Below are 22791 nucleotides of genomic sequence, written 5' to 3' on the forward strand. Positions count from 1 at the left end.
CATAAAATCATGCTATATTTGATTGTGCAATTTTATGTGAATATGTGAGCCTGTAATTTTCACAGAAGTTTCTCTTCTTAAGATGACTAGCAAGTGATCTTTACAGGATGTGAATAACTATTTGTCACAGCCAGGTCACATGGATAAGTCATAGTAATTACACTTTTTTATGAGTATTCATGGCACAAATACAATAATTTTCATAGGTTATGATTAAAGGGGAAAATGAAATAGACATAGAAAGTGACGGCAGGGAGATGATAATGGTAGGATGGGGGATGGAGTCAAGATTCAAAATTAGAAAAGTTGAAGGGAGGGGTTGTTGAGAAGATCATGGGATGGCAGAGAGGGTGTGTTGGGTTATAAGTGTAAAAGAGGGGAAGGAAATGAAGGAAGAGGGGTAGATTTCTTACACATTGACGCTGTCTAGGATTTCATTAAATGTGAATTTTCTGAAGGTGAACAAGCGTTTACAGAACAAAAACTTTCCATAATTGTAAAATGCTGGTGCTTTATAATATTACCGGGGAAATGTCTGTAATTCTATTAAATTAATCAATAAGATTTTACACAATCGTATTTAGAATATAGAATGGACATTAGATCAGAATTCATAACTATGTCCAGTGCTGTTTCATCTTGCCAACCCATGTGGGTCACTTTTAGTGTCTTTGGAAACAAGTATTTATTTATGACGTGGTCCGTCCATGATAGAATGACCATGTTTGTGATGATGTCTAATGATCATGTGACTTTTGAATCAGCTATACGGTCTTTACATTTCCAGTGGACAGATTGAATGCCAGAGGTTTAAGAAAACTGTACCTGGAAAATGAAAGACATTTAACTTTTTTAATAACAAGTATTTTGCTCCAGACAATGTGCATGAGATAATCCCTGTCAAGACAGTAATCTTTCTTCAACACAGTTCTACAGTTTTACCTTTCTCAAAGACTGAGTTTAACCTGAGTATTGAAATATAAATTTACAGAAACAATTTGTACAGGACAATGCAATCAACTCCTCAGTCATTGCCAATGTCACACTGTCAAATCTGATATCACATGGATCACAGCGAGGTGTCATGTACCATTGAATCACATCTAGAAAGTTCTGTGTGTGTAAACTTCAATTCATGAATTGCAAATTTACTGCTAGGTGCAAATCACTGTGAGATTTTTGACCGACTGACTGTACTGATCACAATAATTTTTCCATTGAGGAACAAATAATTTTAGCCAATACATTCTTTCCTAACCAATATATTTTTTAAAAATTAGATAGATGGTTGTACTGATACACAATGGTGCTATGTAATTACTGAATGAAAAGTACATTATTCATCTGTATTTTTTCTATTTTTAGAGTTGGAGAAATTATTACTTTTTTATTCATCATGTAGTTCACGGTAGATACAGAAGTACTGTTATGTCGTTATGTCTCGATGCGTCACAAATGTGACACGCTCTCTGATTGGTTCATTGCAATTTTGTCAATCGTGTACCAGCATGCATTTCTATAAAGTAAAGCCAGCGATTGCTCCATTCATCACGTTTTTGTAGTCATGTGATTTTGCCACGTGAGAGAAGATATCAACGATAATAGAAATCACATTCACTGATACAGTATTTTCCATTTTCATCAACCATATTGTTTCTTTTATTTCGTACACAAATCGTTCTCAATTTCTCGATAATTCCAGCGGAGCTAACATGGTAAATATTTGCCCTGTAACTCTATAAGTCTTTTATTCATGACCTTGTACGTTTCAGCAGTTGTATACTTTTAATTTCTTTTTGTAATAAACAATACACATCCACAGCACGTGAGTTATGTACTTCCATAATTATTGTTGTATATCAGAAGTTGCGTTCTCTAGCTTCAGCTTCGAGGATTTCCTATACCAAACACGAGAGGAATAACGATTTGCTTTTTAGGGACCGTGTATAATTAAAACACGCGTAAGTTCAACGACACTTACTGCGTTTGTCCTCAAACCCCTTTTCCGTTTAAGCAAACGTTTCGTCTGTCATGTGTGTGTGTTATTTTCGGCACCTTCTATACCAAATGCTGCTCCGAACAGTGCGCCTACGTGCACAGTACCTGTACTTTCGGACTTACCGGAGCATGTCTTCAAGTACGGGATGCACAAATGTCTGTATGTGCCTTAAAGTCATTGTCTCTTTGTCCTTAGGTACTGGTGGTAGTGAAGTTATATTTTGAAATGCAGTGATTGTATTTGTAACGTCGTTTATGACTCTCGTCTAGATTGTTGTTTTCACGTTTCCCTACACGGTAAAGTGCACATTACAGTCGACAGTCGGGTGTGACGTAGTCGTTCTTTATTCTAAATAATGCACTCTTAATGATTTCGACAACAAGAAAATAATGCCCCGGGGGGGAGGGGGGCGATCGGAGCATGGCTTCAATTTGATTTGGGATCTATAAAAATGACATATCGATAGTTCTTCCCAATGTTCAAACATTTCCACGCAAGTGTGATACTTCTTAATAACTCAACAACTATAGCTGTGCATAACATGGATTTGTCAGACTTCCACAACTCAAGTTTAACGACTCAGTTTAACGCAGCGGGAGTGCGATATACGACGGGTAATATGTCAAGTGTTTTTACAGCGTTTACAAATATGTCTGGACAGAGATTGATTGAGATCAATTACCGTAAATCTTGTCTCCGTAGACAGGGCTATAAAAACCTCAAGGTCACTGCCGGTGTAGGCGACGAGCAAACTATACCGATTAAGTCTAGATACTCCGCCCAACTCATCATCAATTTTGCCTCCAGCTCTGATCTCGCACTGGGCAATTAATAATATTGATTCCGCCCAGGGGATCTAGATAAATGATGAATTCCAAATGTGTGATTTTTTTTAATTAAAAAAAGTTCACGTGCAATCGAGAGAAATCTCGAGGACTCTTTTTAGCCATACACACTGTCTTATTCTTGCTGTACAACTAAATCTCTCTTCTCCTCTCTCCGGTCGCTCCGGAGAAAGCCGATAGTTCCGTAATGTTGCATATTGCCCTCTAGCGGCGACAAAGCAGCATACAACTATAAACATGAAATTATATGCTGATTTTTTTTATCGGACCATCTCCTTGAAACCCCGTCGTATTCCGGCCTCTTATCAATATATTCTTCTATCCTGTATCTCATATCGAGAACTCATATTGCATAATTCATATGAGTTGACGTTATTGTACCAAACTAAAATAAATAATGTATCGCGATAGACCTAAACTATTATGACGCCCCCGAATAGGGTACCCGATATGCTTAAAAAGTGGTTCCAGTTTGGCTTCGGACTCACGCATGCATACCACTTCAACCGTGACAACAACAACAACAACAACAACAACCACCTCGTACACTTGAGTCCAAAAATTGACTGAGCTCAACTGTTATCACTTCACTCCATCGATGTGATGTTACGAAATGTGTACTGGCTGGCCTGTATAATCGTTTTGAATTTTGTTTTTAAGCTCATCTGAACTTTTCATAACTCACGATGCAATGCATTCGAATCAGACAAACGGAGGGGATGCCGCCAACACGCGCATTCACACGAGATTGACCAACTTGAAATCGTAAAATCAGTCACCTCTCTCGGAAAGAATCAAAGCAGCTGAGTTGTTTAGAGCGCATATCGTCGTTTGAAAAAGTCTGAAAGTCTGTCATTTATATGCACTGGAAAAAATTCATATATCTCAACTATTTCACGCGAGTAATCCTTCAAAAAAAAGTTGCAGGTGGTTTCAGGTGTTTTCCAATGTACAAATGCATTCCTTTTATCATTTTAATGGCAAACTTTTGATTTACAATTGATGAGAGAGCATTAACATTGAAATACCAGAGGAATGTAAAAATATACTGGCCGGGAAAGGCACCGACTTCATCATAATTTGCCAATGCAGCGCCCCCATCGCTCTCTCAAATGTTGGTTCATGAAACCTTATGATTTTTATTATTTGAAAGTTTTCTCACGCAAAATTTGGACTGATCCCATGGCGAGTCTTCTGTCTTCTCAACTGAAGTCGTAGTTGTGTTTTGTTGCAAAGACTGACGAGGGCAAAAACTATACTCCTAATCAGATACCCCTAAGCAATGATATGATAACTGCCTTACCAATACTGATAAAGTGACTTGCAATTAGTGCGGGAACATTCCCCCCCAAAGCAGTCAATAGTTGGAGACACGGAACGTCTCCCCGCTATCTCTCCCGTCATCTCCTTATGGGCGAAATGGCGTTGTTCAGGAGGCAGCCCCGTTGTATTGCCACAGTTCGTCCAGGTTCTGCGTTGATCGTCTTATGTGGGCGTAGAATATATTGTGTGCCTGTCAGCGATTTTCAGCGTCAAGAATGTGACATATAAGACCGGAATGAAAATGTCAGTTTGCCACTCGTGTCCTGTTTTCTAACTGACAACTCAAAGTTTCCAAAAAGTTTACATAAAAAATAAAAAAATTCTAACCGTGTTGCAATCACAGGTAATAAATATACGCTAATACACGAAGTGAAAACGTCTCAGCGACGTGAAAACAGAGAAACGGCGAAATCGTAATTGTTTAAACGTAACCATAACATATTCATCACTGTACCTGGCAGTCATGCTGTCATGAGTTTGTATTTCGAAATGCTTGTCAACGATATTAAATCTCGTTACTTAAACGCGAGCTGAGATATTAGTTATATCCTAATCACTGTCACCTGTGTTTCCCATGTTGCGCATGCTGGGAAGAGATGGTCGTATACTGATGGACTGAATCATACAAAGATGTATTTTTCTAACTTCAGCGTGAAACCTTCATTATAGCTTTTTTTGTAGGCTTTGAAAAAGTGGAGGCGCCATAAACACATAAACAGCACAGGCAAATACTTGCGCCTTTCGCCCCCCGGCTTTCGTCGCAGCCATCCTTAAGTGATTTTGACAACAGAGGGCGCTGTGCACTTTAACGATTTGACCGCCTCTCTCTCTCTCTCTCTCTCTCTCTCTCTCTCTCTCTCTCTCTCTCTCTCTCTCCGAGAGAGAGAGAGAGAGAGAGAGAGAGAGAGAGAGAGAGAGAGAGCAACCCTTAGTTAGGTTAGCACTGGGGTTAGCAACACATAATTAAATATTTCTATGATGTACGGCACCTTTAAATATTACATAAATTGTTCCTTGAAATATAGGATCGATGCAATAGAAGCGCGAGTTTGAGTAATATCTGATTGTAACGAACACGATTGGAACTAATTTGGGATAATTGGTTTTCATATTTTTCAAATTTCTCAAAAGTGTTAGGTTCCGTACAGCTGAATGTTGCAATATCGCAAATTACTCATAAAAACAAGTGTACAAAAGAAAAGCAGATGAGATTACATTTGCAGATTAAATCGACATCATGGATTACTTCACCATGATATCCCAAATTAGTTCCAATCGTGTTAACGAAAGTAAACATTGTTAAATCTATTTTGACTCTGGTGCATTTGATTGAGGATCGCTCTAACAACGGTATCACGAGCGTATTGTGTCTATTGTATACATATACATAACCCTAATCTGCGCGGAAAGTGGAGTAGTTGATACACACGCCATCATCAGCCTCTGCAAAATCATTTCTTCTTTTGGTGATGACGAAAATAATCTGAGTATTGTTTTTAATTGAACTGGCCAGTAACCGCCTGCTCTACTAATACTTTGCTGAACATGTGGAAGTACATTTTCAGCGTACAAATGAACGCGCTTTTTCTCGGCAAGAATTTCAACTATTCCCTGACTGAACATCATTCGTTTCGGAGAATTATCCTGTATATACCGGTATGCGCGTGAGTCTGAAATTGTCCTGAAAATATGCACTCGAATCACATGTCATCTTAGAGTCTCATTAGATAAAACAGAAGGATGATAGATGATCTGCATAAATAGAATGACCATAAAGAGGAATACCTGACGGAAAAAACGAGTAAAATTTACAAAAATCACCTCAAAAGTAAGAAGAATGCCAGAAAGTGCATAAAAATTCCCCGATACCAAAAGAAGTTCTGAATGCAACTTTTAAGAACGCCTGGAGCTTGTCTTTTGCGTACCGTGTAAATAATTGAAGCCATGGTAAGGCATAAGAACTGATCATGAGATCAACAAAACGACGATTTCTTCCGTCCATATTTCGAGGCCAGTTAGTGAAGCGACATATAATCTGTATGATTGAATGGGAAAAAGCGAGAATGACTTGGAAAGGCTGCATGTTTTCGTTTAATATCAAGGGTGAGATTCAGTTTAGTTAACCATATATCTTTCGCAGATTTTAAACATTCGAAAAATCTACAGAACAAAAGTGGGATATGCAAATGAGGGGAAGTAGCGGCCTGTAGGCTAAGGACGAATTTTGATATTAACGCGAGAACCTAACACTGGCTATGATAAACATGGAAAAGGCCAAACGGCATTGACCTGACATTTGAAAGTTGAATGACCGCTTGTAAAAGGTGATATACATAGAACGACTCCCTGAAAACTCGCCGCTGTTATTCCTGATACTCTTTAATTGCTATGACTGCAGGATCAATATAGACTCATAAGTACCAAGCTTTTATACTTGGGCATAAATTATCTAAAAATATACTATCATTATACTTACAGTAGCCAACAAAATGTTCCTGTACATTTTATCTCTGTTGCAGGCTTTAGATAGCACCATGCACTTCTCGGTCTGAACCCATGCTGTTACGTTTCTAGCGTATTTAAGGAACAGAATCGCTCATTTTTTACCTTTCTGTGATATCTAGAAAACTTGGCATAAAGTCATTCAGTGTACAAAATGACGACGGTACATAACTACGAAAGTGTCAAAAATTACCCTTTTGCTGAATGCAAACAGATGATTTTGTTTCTGACCTCTATAGACAAAGTGGATTTTTCTTTCTGCTTTCCTAAGAAAATGAATATTGCCATAACGTAAGGAAAAACTGCTATCCCCATCTGTATGAAAGGCAACGCCAGATTCCATTACAAAGGCTTGCATAAGGTCATGGACTGTCTATTATGAGGTCCTAACTTTTGTAACAGTGTGTGGTCAGTCATGCCTGATAAAAGTTGTGCACGGAACTTTGTGTTTAAGTTCAGACCGCAAAATGTTTCACTTTATGTGTAATCTTGTCTGGCTGCAAGCAGAGTTGAGGTTGTGGACAGTTGACCATTGTTTCAGTCAAACAACACAAACTTCTTTTCATATAAAAATAATGAAAAAAAGTAAAAAAGGGGCGGCTTTGTCCCTTTAAAGGCATGATAACTTTTGCTCTAGGGTAAATTTTCTTACTCACCTAAACTGTGCTGAAGTACAAAAGATATTAATTTCGCCAACACAGTGATCTTTTTTCATTATGCAGTGTTGATCCAGACTGAAGTCAGTTCACCAATAACATTGCATATTCCATACACAGAGGTGATATCAAATAGTTGAATTTGGGACATTTTGACATGATTTGGGGATTTTTTGGGAGGGGAGGGGAGGGGGTAGAATGGGTCACTGACTTTTATAGACATCAAAAATGAAAATCACCGAATTACTGAGCTGATTCTCTTCCGTCTTGCAGCTGTTAAGTCATTCCTGACGCTGGTGGCGCAGTCATAGAGAATGTAGTGAAAGGAGGCGTATTAACCTTCCGTAAGTACCGAAGAAAAAGTTCTCTGTTGTTGTGACACACACAGTTCATCGAGAAAGCCAAGATTGATCGTGACCTTTGGATTACCTCACTCCTATCAAAGTACACTGAAGGTATCAAAACAACGGCATATCTCTCTCTCCCTCCGGTTTCGCCTGTCATTTTGTACAAGTAATACCCACTCCTTGACATACGTTACAAGGCTTGGGGTGTGAAAAGCTGCAATTTGATGACGCCTAACTGAGTGTCAAGTGACCTTAAAGTGGATACGAAGCGACCCTGTTTGACCTCACTGTGTGTCCGGAATCATGGCGTGCCTTTGGAGTCACAGCATCGCTGGAATTCTCCTTGTCAGCCGACGGTCCGTGCAGAGATACTCCAGCTGATCTTATTATCGCGTCTCGCAGTCTGCCATCTAATATTTCACGCTCTCTGTCTACCCTCACGTCCGACGTTCAGAATATAATCTTTCAGATAAAAATACAAAGAGTGATTTGAAACAAACACAGTTAACTTTTTTATTAACAACGACATTGTTTGCAACAACGATAACTCTTTTGTTATTCCAATGGTAAGACACCTAACAGCTGCACAACTTCTGCCAAGGAAATTTATACCGCGTCTGAAAGGTGTCCGATGGACAAACATAGCAAAACCGCTGTCGTCAACTTCATCAATTTTAGCTAGCTAATTCAGAGGTATAAATCACACGGGAATAGTGAATTGATTGCAACATAACACCGTCTTAGGGAGCCGTCATTATTTACGGCCGGGGGGGGGGGTTCTGGAGGAATTTCATCGGAAACTCTGAAATTTCGAGTACCCCACTGCCAAACATGATGAGTTTGAGTAACCCCCCTCTCCAACACAAAAATTTTGACTATGGCCACCCTCCAAACTTAGAAAAGTTAAATACCAATACATGTATTCAAAAAATTTACAAAAATACAGCTACAGTAAAAACCTTTAAAATCCTGGTCTACCTTACTAGATTATCATTGATTATCTCATGATGGTTACAGTAAAAAAAAGGTGAAACCAACAAAATGAAATTCATAGTCACAAAAAAAATTAGATGCCAAAGCTCACGCTATAACCAGTATCCAACCATACAGTATTGTTTTATTTAAATGGGTATCATGGCAGGGTTTTCACTAAGATATCTGACAGGGCGGAATTTGAAAGTACGGGAGGGAGAACACAAGGGAGGCTAAGGGGAAAGTGTTAGAGGAGGTTGTCCCCTCTCTTGCGTGGAAATTTATGAGAAAGTGATGTATGCAATTGTGAAGTTTGATGCAATCTGAGGGATGTTATCAATTTGTATTTTACATAGGTAAAACTGTTAGAACACCCAAAGGGGGAGAGCACGAGAGGGGGTGTCCCCCTCTCGCATCGAAGATTTTTTAGAAATTTGTGTGAAATAGTGCAATCTGAAAAGTTTTTCAATTCATTTTGCACCAAAACTTTAGTATAGTAACCCCCTTCTTTCTCTCCACAGTTTGAGCAACCCCCTTATAGCTTTTAGTTTTTTGAGTAACCCCCTCATATTCCTCCCACCCTCGGTCCGTAAATAATGGCGGCTCCCTTGTCTGTTTCTTTATCCGTTTATTTCCATGATTGAAGGCCATTATAAACATTTAGCCATCTGATGTACATTTCGTTTGCGAAACGACGCATCGCAAAATGTACATATTTCAACGGAATCCGTGGAAAGCACGGAATGGAAATGCACAACTGTAACTGTTGCTTCGTTTCTTATGCTCTGGCGGGAACCGGAGGAAAATAAAATTATTGAACAAGACATTTTGATCGCTTGAAGAAAATCTGAAAAATTAAGATAAATGCATTTCCAGATATGAAAACCGGAGAGACATCAAAACTAATTAAAATCCGTATCCTGAAACAAACACCACCAACAGACGTCATTGGGTATGTGGGTATGTAATGTATGCATGCATGCATGCATAAAGTGTGTCTTATTGTGGTAGCATCATAGAAATAAAGTTGGTCTAATCACGTTAAATCTTTGAGCGGCGTGACTTTTAACATTTTTTGCTCACGTGTTCACACACGTGAGCATATGTCGCAGCGATGTCTGTCTGTGTGTCTGTGTGTGTGTGTCTGTCTGTCTGTCTGTCTGTCAGTCTGTCTCTCTGTGTACTCAATATCTCAAAAACGGCTCATTAGATCAGAATCAAATTTGGTACATAGCTTAAGTTTGCAAATGGCAAGAACTGATTAGTTTTTGGTGGGTGTGGCTCGCTTACTTTTTGCTCATTTGCATAATTAATGATTTTAGAAAAAACTGATATATTGTCAACGACTGCACACAATTTGATGAAATTCGCTACAAATGTTGATCACACCAAGATATATCAGCTTTGATTAGCTCACGTGGTCAAACACGTGAGCTAATGTCGAAGCGATGTCTCTGTGTCTGTCTGCCTGCCTGTCTGTATGCCCGATATCTCAAGAATGGCTTATCGGATCAGAATCAAATTTGGTACATAGGTTCTGTTAAAAAATGGAAAGAACTGATTAGTTTTTGATGGGTGTGGCTTGCATATTTTATACTCATTAGCATTAATGATTTCAGAAAAAAACAGACATACAGTGAATACTGCTGCACAGAATTGGATGAGATTTGTTACAAATGTCGATTACACAAGGATTTATCCGCCATGAAAGACATTAAAGGGTGACATGAAAGTTAATTGCTAATTTGATGAACTTTCTTAATTAGAGATAATCTGAACTGACTGAATCAAAATTGTCGAAACTTGGTCTGTATATTGAAGATATGATTTAACATTATTGAAAGTCATATGACCTTTTTACTTAAGCCAATTCCAAATTTGCATACATAATAAACTTTCCCACTTATGGATATATATCTTGATTGACTTGACCAAAGTTGATAAAACTTGCTATGTACATTGAAGATACTATGATATAACATTATGGAAAGTCATTAAGCATTTTTACTTTAGCCAATTCCTAATTTGCATATTTAATGAACATTCCTTATAAGGGATATATAACTAGATTAACTTGATCAAAGTTGGTAAAGCATGCTATGTATACATTGATGATACTAGGTTAAAACAATATTGAAAGTGATTGAACATTTTCACTCCAGCTAATGACAAATTTGCACATTGAACGATCTTTTCTAATTGGAGAAATATATCTGGATTGGTTTAATCAAAGTTGACAAAACGTACTAAGTACAATAAGGATACTACAATTATGTTGTATTAGTGAAAGATATTTTGCATTTTCATGTCAGCTAATTTATAATTTGCATATCTAATCAGCTTTCACACAGTTTGGCATATATAGCTTGAAGAACTTGACCAAAGGCAATTACACGTGCCAAAAGTGGTGATACAATGACAGCAATCAAAGAAATTTAGCATTTTTATTTCAGCTAATTGAATATTTGTGTACTTAATGATCTTTGGAATTAGTCTGTGGCGAATATTGTTCATGATTTTGATCGTAACACTTTCAATGATGTTGCGAACATGTTGTAAAAGTTTAAATTTACAAACAACTGCAATATATACTGAAACACGTGAGCAATTTCAGTTCATATCTGATGTGGATGCGTTCATCGAACGGAATCAGAGCAGATATTTCGGAATGCATTTACTCTCCATTTCGAAGGCCCTGACTCGACAAATCTACAAGACGTGTCAATTTACCGATCCTGTAAGTAGAGCATAATTGTCGTGTTTGATTTGCAAATTGACATGCCAGTGGTGATGGCCAGTCCAGATCACGAACGAGACTGGCGTGCGCAACATAGTTTTTAAGAAAACATTAAACTGTACCGCTACGAAACACTATTATATATACACTAAAAACAGACTCGAAATAAAAACAGTCCTTCATACCGATCTCCAGATTTCAAAGATCTTTATTTCATAGCATCGTTTCGGTAACACATCATGTCGTCATCAGGGTAACACTGACAATAAAAATAAGTACATAAGAAAAGGTAAACCCAGGTCTGTTAAAAGCATCTGATGTGTTGCCGCTATTATAATTTTAACACTGCTGTTATGCTTCTTACGGGTTCCCGCACTGCCTTTGCGACTTCACGGCTGAAGTTGGACTGACTGTCCTTGGAACATTTCTGTAAAAAACTGAGTCACATTTTCTCAGTTATGTAAGTGCTAATTTAGAACATGCCCAAAGATTTATTTCTATTACAATGTAAATTTCACAATGTGATATTGCAGCGATCGATGAATGCAAATGCCAACGTCAGCACGAATTCCAAGGTTGCGTCCACTTAAAATCTTCGCCGTCTCTCCCATTGCTGTTGTATTTAACCTAGTGAACAGCCTTGTAAAACTCTGAACTTATGACACTCGATGGTGCAAGGTAGAACAGACATATCGCTGTTAACGTTGTTCCGGTAATTATTTCTTGCCGAATTTTCATCATTGCAAGGCCATTTATATAGCGCTTGAGTTTAATAAATTCATGATTAAAAATGTATTTATGCATTAAGCATGTATAAAGCATAATGAACATCTTGGTATCCCTTTTCTTCTTTCAATATCATTCGACTCAGATGACAGTGTACATGCCGTTCTGCAGCTGGAATTTGAGTAATTGATAATTTAATATTCTGCCATCATAAGGCGAAACGTTTAGCGTTGTTAGCCAGACGAACTACTGTAAACAGTTTGGCTTCTTCTGCGTCACATCGCTCTATGAAATACTTTGATGCAGATACAAATATGTTTACTTAATACGCCTATAACATCGACATCGACGGAACTTGTCTGATATTTGCCATATTTTCAATCATGTTCTTTGCCTATTAAGTTTACAGTCAGTATTTCTTCACTCCATCTCCCCTCCACTATGTTCTAACACTTTTCATACATCCACCCCTCCTGTTCCGGAGGTAACAGAGAACTCAGTCATACAAATCTAAAATTATGTTCGAAAATGTTCGCAGAGAAATATTAAAGGCGTGACAAGCAGCTGACCGGAAGATATTACACTATTGGTATTAAACACCTATTACCTGTTCATGAGGGGTATTGCGCTCGTTTATTACCCCGAGGGGTCGTACGTTACCAGAAACACATCGCTGTTCCCCGAAGCCGTAGGCCGAGGTGTATAGCGATGTGTTTCTGGTAACACACGGCCATGATTGGTGGTAAACGGGCGCTATAGCCCGAATATATAAAGACCGGGTTATATCGGTGTTTTATAACACAACGCACGCTCATGTTGTATTATGTTATGGTTTTGAATGTGTTCTGATATTATGCACTGCAACAACATGTGACAAGTTATACTTGGCGATTTCTCCACAGCGGTAACAGTAGTACCACCTTCTTCCAAAAAGTATTCTGAGCATACCTAGCCAGCATCCTTGGTTGCACTTGAATCTTTTTCATCGATGAGCTGTATTCAATTCGTTCGCTGTTGGAAAGGAAAATCTTGCTGTTACTTTTGTCAATTCAGTGTGGACTAGACGTATCTATTTTCTCGTCACGTGACATATTCTGGCGAATCGCAACACGGAATGAGCATGTGGCGTGTTATAAAATACGTTACGCACCTGCGAAATAAATTCACGGACTAGTCCAAAAATGAAACGTTAAACATGCATCAATCACAAACAACCTTACGAGAGGACTGCGGGCGGTCTAAACATACAACAAAAAACATGGCCAAAGATACCGTATACAACGTTCATGTTTGTCGATGATGTTTGTCGGTTTTGCTCGTACAGCGCCCTCGTTCAGTTAGGTTCAAAGTTCCAATTATTCGATGTCAACCCAACCACGACACCTGTTACCTATAAAGATCCATAAACGACACTGGGTAAAACTAAAATAGGGCACTAAAACTTGCAATGTGTTTTCTCTCTTCGAAAAGTGCCACACGGGCTTTCTGTACGACCCGATTGGGTCTTTGGATGATGTCATGGTCATAGCAGGGAGCCATCTGTAAATTCTTGAAAGTCTGATTCATCGATACACCCGATCATGACGTCGACATAGTTTACAGTATTGCCAAGTAAAATAGAATTGTGTTTGGTCTGGGGATTTATTTTCAGAGATGGGGTGAAGAAACGATATTTTTCATTTTTACATTTTTAAGTTCCAGGTGTCAGGTTTCTCTTAGTTAACAGTTAATGTTCATGTCTTGTATTGAATTATGTTATTTTAATGCTGGGTAGAGAGGTATTTGTATGTGTTGCTTTAATATTTCGATTTCTACATCGTCGATCTCTGCTCCACAGCAACAGAAAAAGAGGGATAACGAGAAGGCTTTAAACACTAGGCTTTTTTCCTATGAGCGCAAATGTGTGTATGTATGTATGTACACACACACACACACACACACAAACAAACATATGTACAGTACACCTGAGTGTTACGTCAAATGCCTGGAACCAATGAATAACGGTTAATTTGTAATCGTCAAATGTAGTATATTTTGCTGTGCAGTTTCCTAATACTGTCTTTAATTACTTTTCCACCCGCGCAATGTGTGTATACTTCAGCGTCTATCGGTATGTCATATACATGTATGTGCCTTCGTGTCTGCGTGCCTCAGTGTCTGAGATGCGCCTGACCTTTCGTCTTCCTCATTATTTCGCCCCTCCCCCACTTTCGCCCGTGCTCTCTCGATCTCTGCTCCTTCCTGTAATCTATCACTGTCACTGTATCTCCATTTCTCTTCCTTCTGGTCTGTTTCAGCTTGAACATCCAATAGAAGCGAAGACATTGCGCCATATAGTCGCAGACAACGGTTAAAGAGCGACAATGATTTATGTGGTCGTAACGACAAAATCGAACACCCTTTTACGGCCTTTAGTTCGACAAAATCAACTCCTCACAAATTACCTTCGATTAATTACCGTTACACGTACTTTTAATTTTGCAGTACATTTAAGCTATTGGTAAATAATTGTCAATATCTCTGATATTATCCCTGAATGAGTGTATAAATAATCTTCGACCCTTGGAATCTGCATCTCCTCAGGAGTGACTCCTGTGCATGGCACATGTATCGCGAAGTGGTCGTTCACCTCGCCCTAGCATCCGCTTTTCGGTTGAAGCGAGGGAAGTGTGGACATTCCCTGCAGTCAGGAACGACAATATTGTGCAATTATTTAAAAGAAAGAGTGATCGGTTGTGCAATCAAAGAACACAGAGCACCCGTTCATCTATTTTGAGTTCGCTCGTTTACCTTTTGCCGAGTCGGCACGGACAAAATTTGATTAATTACACCTACAAATAATTAAAAAATGCCATGGGAAAGTCTGGCTAATGCACAATGCTATTAAAAACATTACGTTAGACAAGTTTCATTTGTTTTATTGAACTTTAACATTTTTTTTAATTCAGCCAAACGCACATTGAGAGAATATATTTAGGTTTTCCATTTAAATCTGCGGCGTCACCGTGCATCTGCCACAATTAATTGTTTTTTGTATGTGTGTATTTGTGTATTCTCAAATACAAGTATTTTGACGGCTGCTTAGTGATTGTAGGGAATGGTCTATGTAAAGAATCAGGAAGTGTGGAGAAGAGGCCCTATGAGATAAAACTTGTTACTCGAGAGATCACCGAAACTGCGACCTCCGGAGATGTCAAACGACAAACTTGCAATTAAAGGCGCGCTCCCGGGTCACAAGGATAGAACAATTCTCGACAGCAAATATTTACTCCAAAGTCTAACGATTCAAACGGCTGCCGACGCGATATGCCAGCATAAATAATGAACGAGTAAAAAAATTACTGGTATCTACATGAAGACTTTGGAGTCACGACTCAACCATTAGCAGCGAATGCGGAAAAAAGACTTGAGCTGAGTTTATCCGGGTATCATTTGCGTGTGTCATGCACGTGACATCATTACAGTATCCGTGGGCGTGCGTTGAATAATCCTGAAAGTCCAACAAATCTGGCTTTGAGCCACCGACAGATTATCCCGGCTAATTTTTTCTGCTTTCCCCGATCATGTCTACCGAATGGCCTTGCCCAAACAGAGCTGTGTAGTCAAACATTGAAGATGCGGTTTTAACTATGAGCCAGTGACCGCTGGGTACAGCGAACTGACGCATGCGAAGAACGTCATCATAGGCCTAGCGAGAGAACAGCGTTCTCAGAACTGACAGCCGTAACCACGGAGACTAATTTACCTTTGATAGAAAAGAGAAATCGGATAAAAATATTGAGTTAACGTTCTACTACAAGATGATATAGTATGTATTCTGAAAAAAACCCACTGGCTCTTAAATTGCATGAAACTCCCCTGGCAGTAATTGTTTTTAAAATTTACTATTGTTCTCGGTGTAAATAGGACACTCAATATAATTGTACTCTTTCACGCAAACTGCGTCATACAGCGCTTGAAATATGCGAAATGTATATTGTCTGGATTCACCACATAATTACAAACAAATCGCAGATTTACAACAAACTACCAACATCGTTATTGTGAATAGTATGATTTCTGTGGGTGTGTTCAGACCGTACGTTTAACAGTTTTCAATTCCCAGAAGCGGGTGTGTCGTATTAAAGTACGCATATATGTCAAACCTGTGAATAGATGTGTGTATAGCATGTGCAGGCATGTGCGTACCGATATTATTGAGAGACCAAGTGTCAATATTGGTTCTTCTGTAAGTCTGTCTGTCTACCTATCTCTCCAATCGTATGCGTAACAAGTGAGGGCGATGCTTCCAACAGCCGAGCAATCTAAACATACCATCTCTTATAAAACCCACGGGAATTACATTACCAGGTTGTCACAGAATTCCGCGACGCGCACGTTTCATCACTAATCGGGCGAAAAATTGAATCAAATTCCTACGCTCTTTTCATTATTTGGTATATCTGTCGGAGAAACCGATCTCCCCTTGTACGTATCTATAATTTAATGAGAGCGCCAAGAACGCAATCATGGACGATGCGATGAAGGAAATAACCCGGCCACGTCGTGCTGATTGAGTATTTACGCATTTTAAACCCGCGGCGGAGAGTATTTATTGTTTTCCATTTGGTGGAACTTTATTAAAAAACATTTATCTCGAGCGAGCGAGGATGGACATAAGTCGATGCATTTCAGTATTTAAATGATGGTTCGTTCTGTAAGCTGTGGATGAGCGAAAACCCGTACTTGTAAGGCATCGAACAAATTGCACGCAATCATGAAAGTTTTGATGTATACGCCCGGGCGCTTTTTAAGTCGGATCTCGTACCCTCCAGAGCAAGGCGATAGACGCTTTCTATAGTACTTTTAGAGTTACCATACTTAAAATACTACATTACATACTTAAAATACTACATCAAACTGTCGCTACTGTCAGTACTGAGGAATTCCTACCGTTAAATATACGAGACATCTCTGTATACAATAGTTGTAAACATGGTCAATAATTTGCGTGGTCAGTCTGTGAGACCGTGATTTTCAGGCCCCGGATCCCTGGCGGCCTAATCATGGGAAACGACACGTCCCGACACCCGAGAGCCTAGTTCAGGAATACGGACTGTGCGCTAATTATCTTCATTCTTGAATTAATTTTCCACGCGAACGGTCTAAGACTCCTGGGTAAACGAAGTGATGGCATTATCGCGTGTGTATAATATTGGATTTGTGTTCACCGTTGGCACTTTCGCTGAGAAAATTGTCTGTGTAGCTAAGTCGCAAAAATGCAATTTTGTGGCATGCCATTCGCTGCAACGTGACGTAAACGGGTGACTTAAGTGAGTGCTTGACAAACACCCGAGAGATTTGTACAAGGCCACTCGTGCGATTGTCTCGACGTCGACAACCAACGTTTTACGCTAGGGAACAATACGTCGCCAAATGGCAAATCACACGACGTAATATGCGCCCGCAAAGTGATATACAGCTGTCAGTCCACTCCGGGTTTCTGCAGATGTTGTTTTTTATGGCGTGTTCTGATCTGTTATAATCGTTCCTCTGACTATATAGTAAGTTCACGTTCGCAAATTGGCCGTCTGCAACAGATTTCGGAACGCGAGAACTAGCATTCCGTCGTGCCATTCGGCATGATTCTGCGGGATTAGAAGGTCGTTGGAAAGGAACGCCATCTCCCTGTAGCCGATGCATAATTACCACAATCGACCGGGGTGCTGCAGATTGTACCGAATGACCTTTGCATCACGCTGACAGCAGAAAGTTCGTGTTTGAAGAGTTGAACAACAGACACCGAGCGATTCGTCATCCGAGACGTCGAGAAGATATTCCGAGTATTACGGACGTCATAGACACCTGTCTGCCACACTGCGCATGATCAGAGAAATCAGTTCATCGTAGTTACTCTCTCGCTTTTTATAGTGGCGCAGTATTACCTGTAGTTTCACTGGCTTGAACTGTGTTGTTCGCCATGCTGAGGAGAAATCGGACCGTGTCCTGTCCGTCAGAACTCGAATGCAACCCCACACGAGCTACTACGGTCTGCAACCATGTCTGCGAAAGCGTGACCGGGCCGAGGCACATCTCTTTCCCGGTCGAAGTCGAGTTTCACTCGGCGGTGCAAAGCAGGGACACAGCTGAACTGTACAGGCTTCTAACCAAGTACCGCGACGAGATCAATGTGAACGCGCCCAATCACACGGGAATAACGGCCTTGCATCAGGGAGTACTCAGCAAAAACCTCGATTGTGTGAAACTGTTGCTAACGCACGGGGCGGATGTCAACGTCCAGGACTTGCACGGGCACACACCCCTGCACACGGCGTCAGAGAGCGGTTATCTGAACATTGCCAGCATGCTTATAATATTTGGCGCCGACTTGTTCCTCCCGGCCAAGGACGGAGACCTGCCGGTGGACCTGGCCAAGAATTCCGTCATAGCGGATATGTTAACCATGGAAATGTGCTCGCAGATACAGGCCCAGGAGCTCAGGGAAAAGTACTGGCTTCTCTTCAAATTAATTGATGTGTGGGAAATAGTGAGAGCCAGGCTCATTGAGTGGCACCGTAAGATTTTCAAGCTTGTGGTCAGGGGAATCAATTACATGTTGGTGTCGCTGAACGTACAGTATCGTTTGTCACTACGTGACCCGCTGTCGGATACCTGACCCGTTGAGATTTTTCCATGCCCTTGTAACTGGAAGTGGACGACGGAAAGATTGAGAATGCACAAATACCAAATAGGAGAGCGCTCTCGGAAAAAAGGATACATCAATTCAACGTGTTTCCGCCTTTCCTTGGAGAATACATCAATGTCCAACAGGCGCAGAGTTTGACCTTTTATTATATGGAAGTTGCCATAGGGATGTGACAGTCACACAGCTGGGAAGGGCGAGGAAAATGATATCTATTTTCAAGAACATGGTTGCGGCGTTGCGGCTTCCCGCAGAATGAGAGGAGTACTTCTGGGATTGATCGGCCGAATCACTTACTAGTACCGCCGGGTGTAATGAGCGGACGCCATTCTCTTCCGTGTCTTCCCTGTTAATGTCCTGTAAACGACTATCTATCTTCACTGCTCCGACGCCTGTTGCGTTGTGTTCTCATTTGCACCAGTTGATCAGAATCGATCCACGCAGATCTCTAGGGGCCGTGATCGTCTTCCTAATCCGGACTTGTCGTCCATCGCTATGAATCTTTGTGTCGTCAGACGTGATTTCATCAAACTTTGCCTTCCGGCTATCTACAATTTGTGAAGGGGTCGTCGGTTGGTGAGTTTCCGCCGACGCTGTTGTTCCGAGCCCTTATACCAGCATGTATGGCACGACTTTTTACCCACAATATGATGTGATGCAATCGTCTCCAAATACAATCAAACGATTTGATTACAGTGAAGATCATCATCAAGCTGCCTAATTACAATAGTCTGATAGAAAAGCCAATCAACAATACCAGTACATGTACTTATTTTACCCGCAGGTTTAAATGGCAAGTGCACACATACACACAGATCTAAAAGTGCGTCATACAGGGAACCGAGTGCCGGGGATAACGTGGCCAACACGCAACCGCTGGGCTTTGACCTTTTAATAACCTGCAGTATTCGTGCTGCAATATTTCCTGGCGTATCAAATATAATCTATTGTAAAATAATTACATGTTTAGACGTACACACTGTCTGTGGAAGCACCCTGGTGACGATGATATGTTGACCAAACCTAATATGACGGTCAAGTGTCGCATTTGACTCCGGCCGCTCGGTACAATATGCCCGCAATTGGCAAAGCAGAAATCGGTCTAGGTCTAGCCTCAACAGCTCTCACTCCAACACATTCAAAATGCGTGTTTTCGTATAGTTTGTTTGTGCAGATTCAATCAGTTGCGTTACACTAATTCTGACATGTTTGTTCAGTAAAAGTCAGTCACTGCAACTTTTATTTTTTTTAGTCATGATTTGACACTTTGTGCAAGACATCCACTTTTATCGGTTGTTCTAGAAATTATCCTCGTGGCTGTGACACCGTGTAAACTGTGTTTTTACGTGGTTGATGAAAACCAATATTTAGTCAATACTGATAACGGGGATAAACTTGAAGTAGTCGCGTTCCAGTCAAGCCCAACTGTAGTCTTTACTCGGTTACACAGCTACCGCGCAAGTCACTGTGTGCGCAATTTGCCGCACTCTAAATACCATAAAAGCCGCATTTTACAGGCGCCTAGGCGGTGAGATTGGTTCATTTAATAAAAGTCCAATGACGTAGGCACTCGTAGGTGAGTTAAGTGCACGAAGTTGACTAAAATGTCCAGATACGACATGTGAAAATAAGTTAATATGTATACCTACATGTTTATGCCGAAACCTTTCTTCAATCTACCAGTTCGTCAAGGGGTCTCGATTTTTGGCCCTGAAAGGCTGATGCGTGAGCGGGAATGTGGCTCAGCTCGCAGCCCTTGGATAAGTATGAGTTAACGTTCGACACGGTGCTCAGTGCCTGCACGATACTGACAGCCTTAGAAACCCAATTACCATGATGTTCCTTTACGTGCATATGTAATGGTATCAATATGATACAGCAACAACAATTAGTATTCAATTTTATTAGCAACTATATTACAACCTTGTCGATACAAGTGAATTTGTTACGTCACCCCCAGATTATTACTGATAATGCATTCGATTATCCATTATTGTGGCCCTAGATGTTTTCTACATCTACAAATTCACTTGCATTGCCAAAACTATAACATTATAGCAATAATGTACCCCATCCCAGCCCACAATTGGCTAAAGCAAACTTTGCACTCCACCATACGCGGCTGCGCTTCGTGCATTATGTTGTGCAAAGTTTCATTTTGTCTATTGTTAGCCGAAGGAGTACAGTTTTGCGTAAATAAACGAGAGCAACAACCGGATTTTGTAAGTTTTCTGTGCACACACTTTTCCTTTCTGCAGTCGGGCGGGCGACCGAGGAACCCATACATAAGTTGACAATGAACTGCGCATACCGTCACTTTCAATTGATGGCGTGTTCACTGCATTTGATGGCAGGGATTAATCTGTGATTGCTATGGGCATCCCTCACCGTCGCTGAAATTTTTGAAGTAGCTTGTATCCGTGCAACAGGAACTGAAACCATGGCACTATATCCGAGTGTGTCGTCTCGCATGCATGATATTCACACAATTACAACACTACACAGCTGGGAGAGAGAAAGAGAGAGAAAGGGAAGATTAGAGCATGACTCGCAATCAACGGTAACATGACCTTACAGCACCAGTGACGTAAGACCTGCGTGACCGCCCAAAAATAATAATTGACATTGCTTACGCATTTGTAATCATCATTGATGTCAGCAAATTGATCTGCCGACAGCCTGCATCTCATGGCGAAGAAGTAAACAGCCAGAGGCCATAGCAGAGACTGAAACTATGCCCTCCGATACCACACAGGTCGATGCCTTACATATGGTTCAATGCGCGATTAAGCCCAACATTTCTTGACGTCAAATAAAATAGCTCTTAAAAATGAAGAAATATTTTTAACAGCTAAAGTAGAAAGCGAGAGTTCACATCTCGCGGATGAACACTTCACAATTTCCCGGAAATCGTAGAAAAGTGATGGAATGCCACGCATATCGTTACAATGCATGTCAGTATCCCCTAACAACAACCGCACTCAACGCCAGATGCCGTGCAGGTTGTTACCTTTACCATAGTTTATGACATTTCGGTGCGACCGTCACATTTTGAACCTTTTCCAATGAAATCGCGCGAATGGCGCCCACGCTGCAACTCATACACCACTGCAATTAGGGCGAATCTTTGCCATTTTCGCCTCCACTGACGACAAAGATCACACAGCTGTTACGCTTCTCATTGCGTTCAGACCGAACATGAACACCGAATATCAGAACAGCATGATGAGTTGGGCTGTTGAATAATTATACATGTACCGGAAAAGCAGGTTCTTGTCACGCGTCTGCAGATGATATAGGGCCTGCTATGCTATAGATTTCACTTCTGCATTTCGTCAGTCGATGACAGATAAGATACAGCTTAGTAAAGGCAGAAGTTTAGACTGGACACATTATGGTAATGCAAGTCTCGAAACTAAGCTTAACAGCTTTTGTTCCAACTTTCCTCAGAAAATCATTTCCTTTCATCGTAAAGTATGAAAATCAATTGTCACTGTGCTAACTTTTTGGATCTGAGATACCGTAAATGTACCGATATTTGAAATTCAATTTCATAATTCATAATACTGTATACTAACTCTATGCTCAAGTGCATGATCGTCAGGAAAAGCGTTGTAAAATAAGAGTATTTGTCCCCCGAGGCACATACTATCTTAAAATAGCGGCAATACGGACAATAAGCTTAAGTAAAGTTGTGAGACACGCATAGACGATAAAAATCAGAGATTGAACGGAGAAGGGCGTTGATAAAGACATATACGCACGCAAACGTCAGCACATATATTCCTAGGTGATTAATGTTGTATAAAAATCTCGAGAAGCAACAAACAACAGTTTGCCTTTGTTGCCTCTCGACTGGTAGAGTTCTACTAGACGAAGCGTTCGGTCTCAGGGTTTGGGCATGCGCATAAACTTACAGAATGGTCACATTCTCAGGCGAATAGAACTTTTAATAAGATACCTCTTTCATCTTTTTATTAGCTATGCGAACTGGAAGTATTT

The sequence above is a fragment of the Ptychodera flava genome, chromosome 14 (assembly GCF_041260155.1).
Source record: "Ptychodera flava strain L36383 chromosome 14, AS_Pfla_20210202, whole genome shotgun sequence".
Classification (NCBI taxonomy): Eukaryota; Metazoa; Hemichordata; class Enteropneusta; family Ptychoderidae; genus Ptychodera; species Ptychodera flava.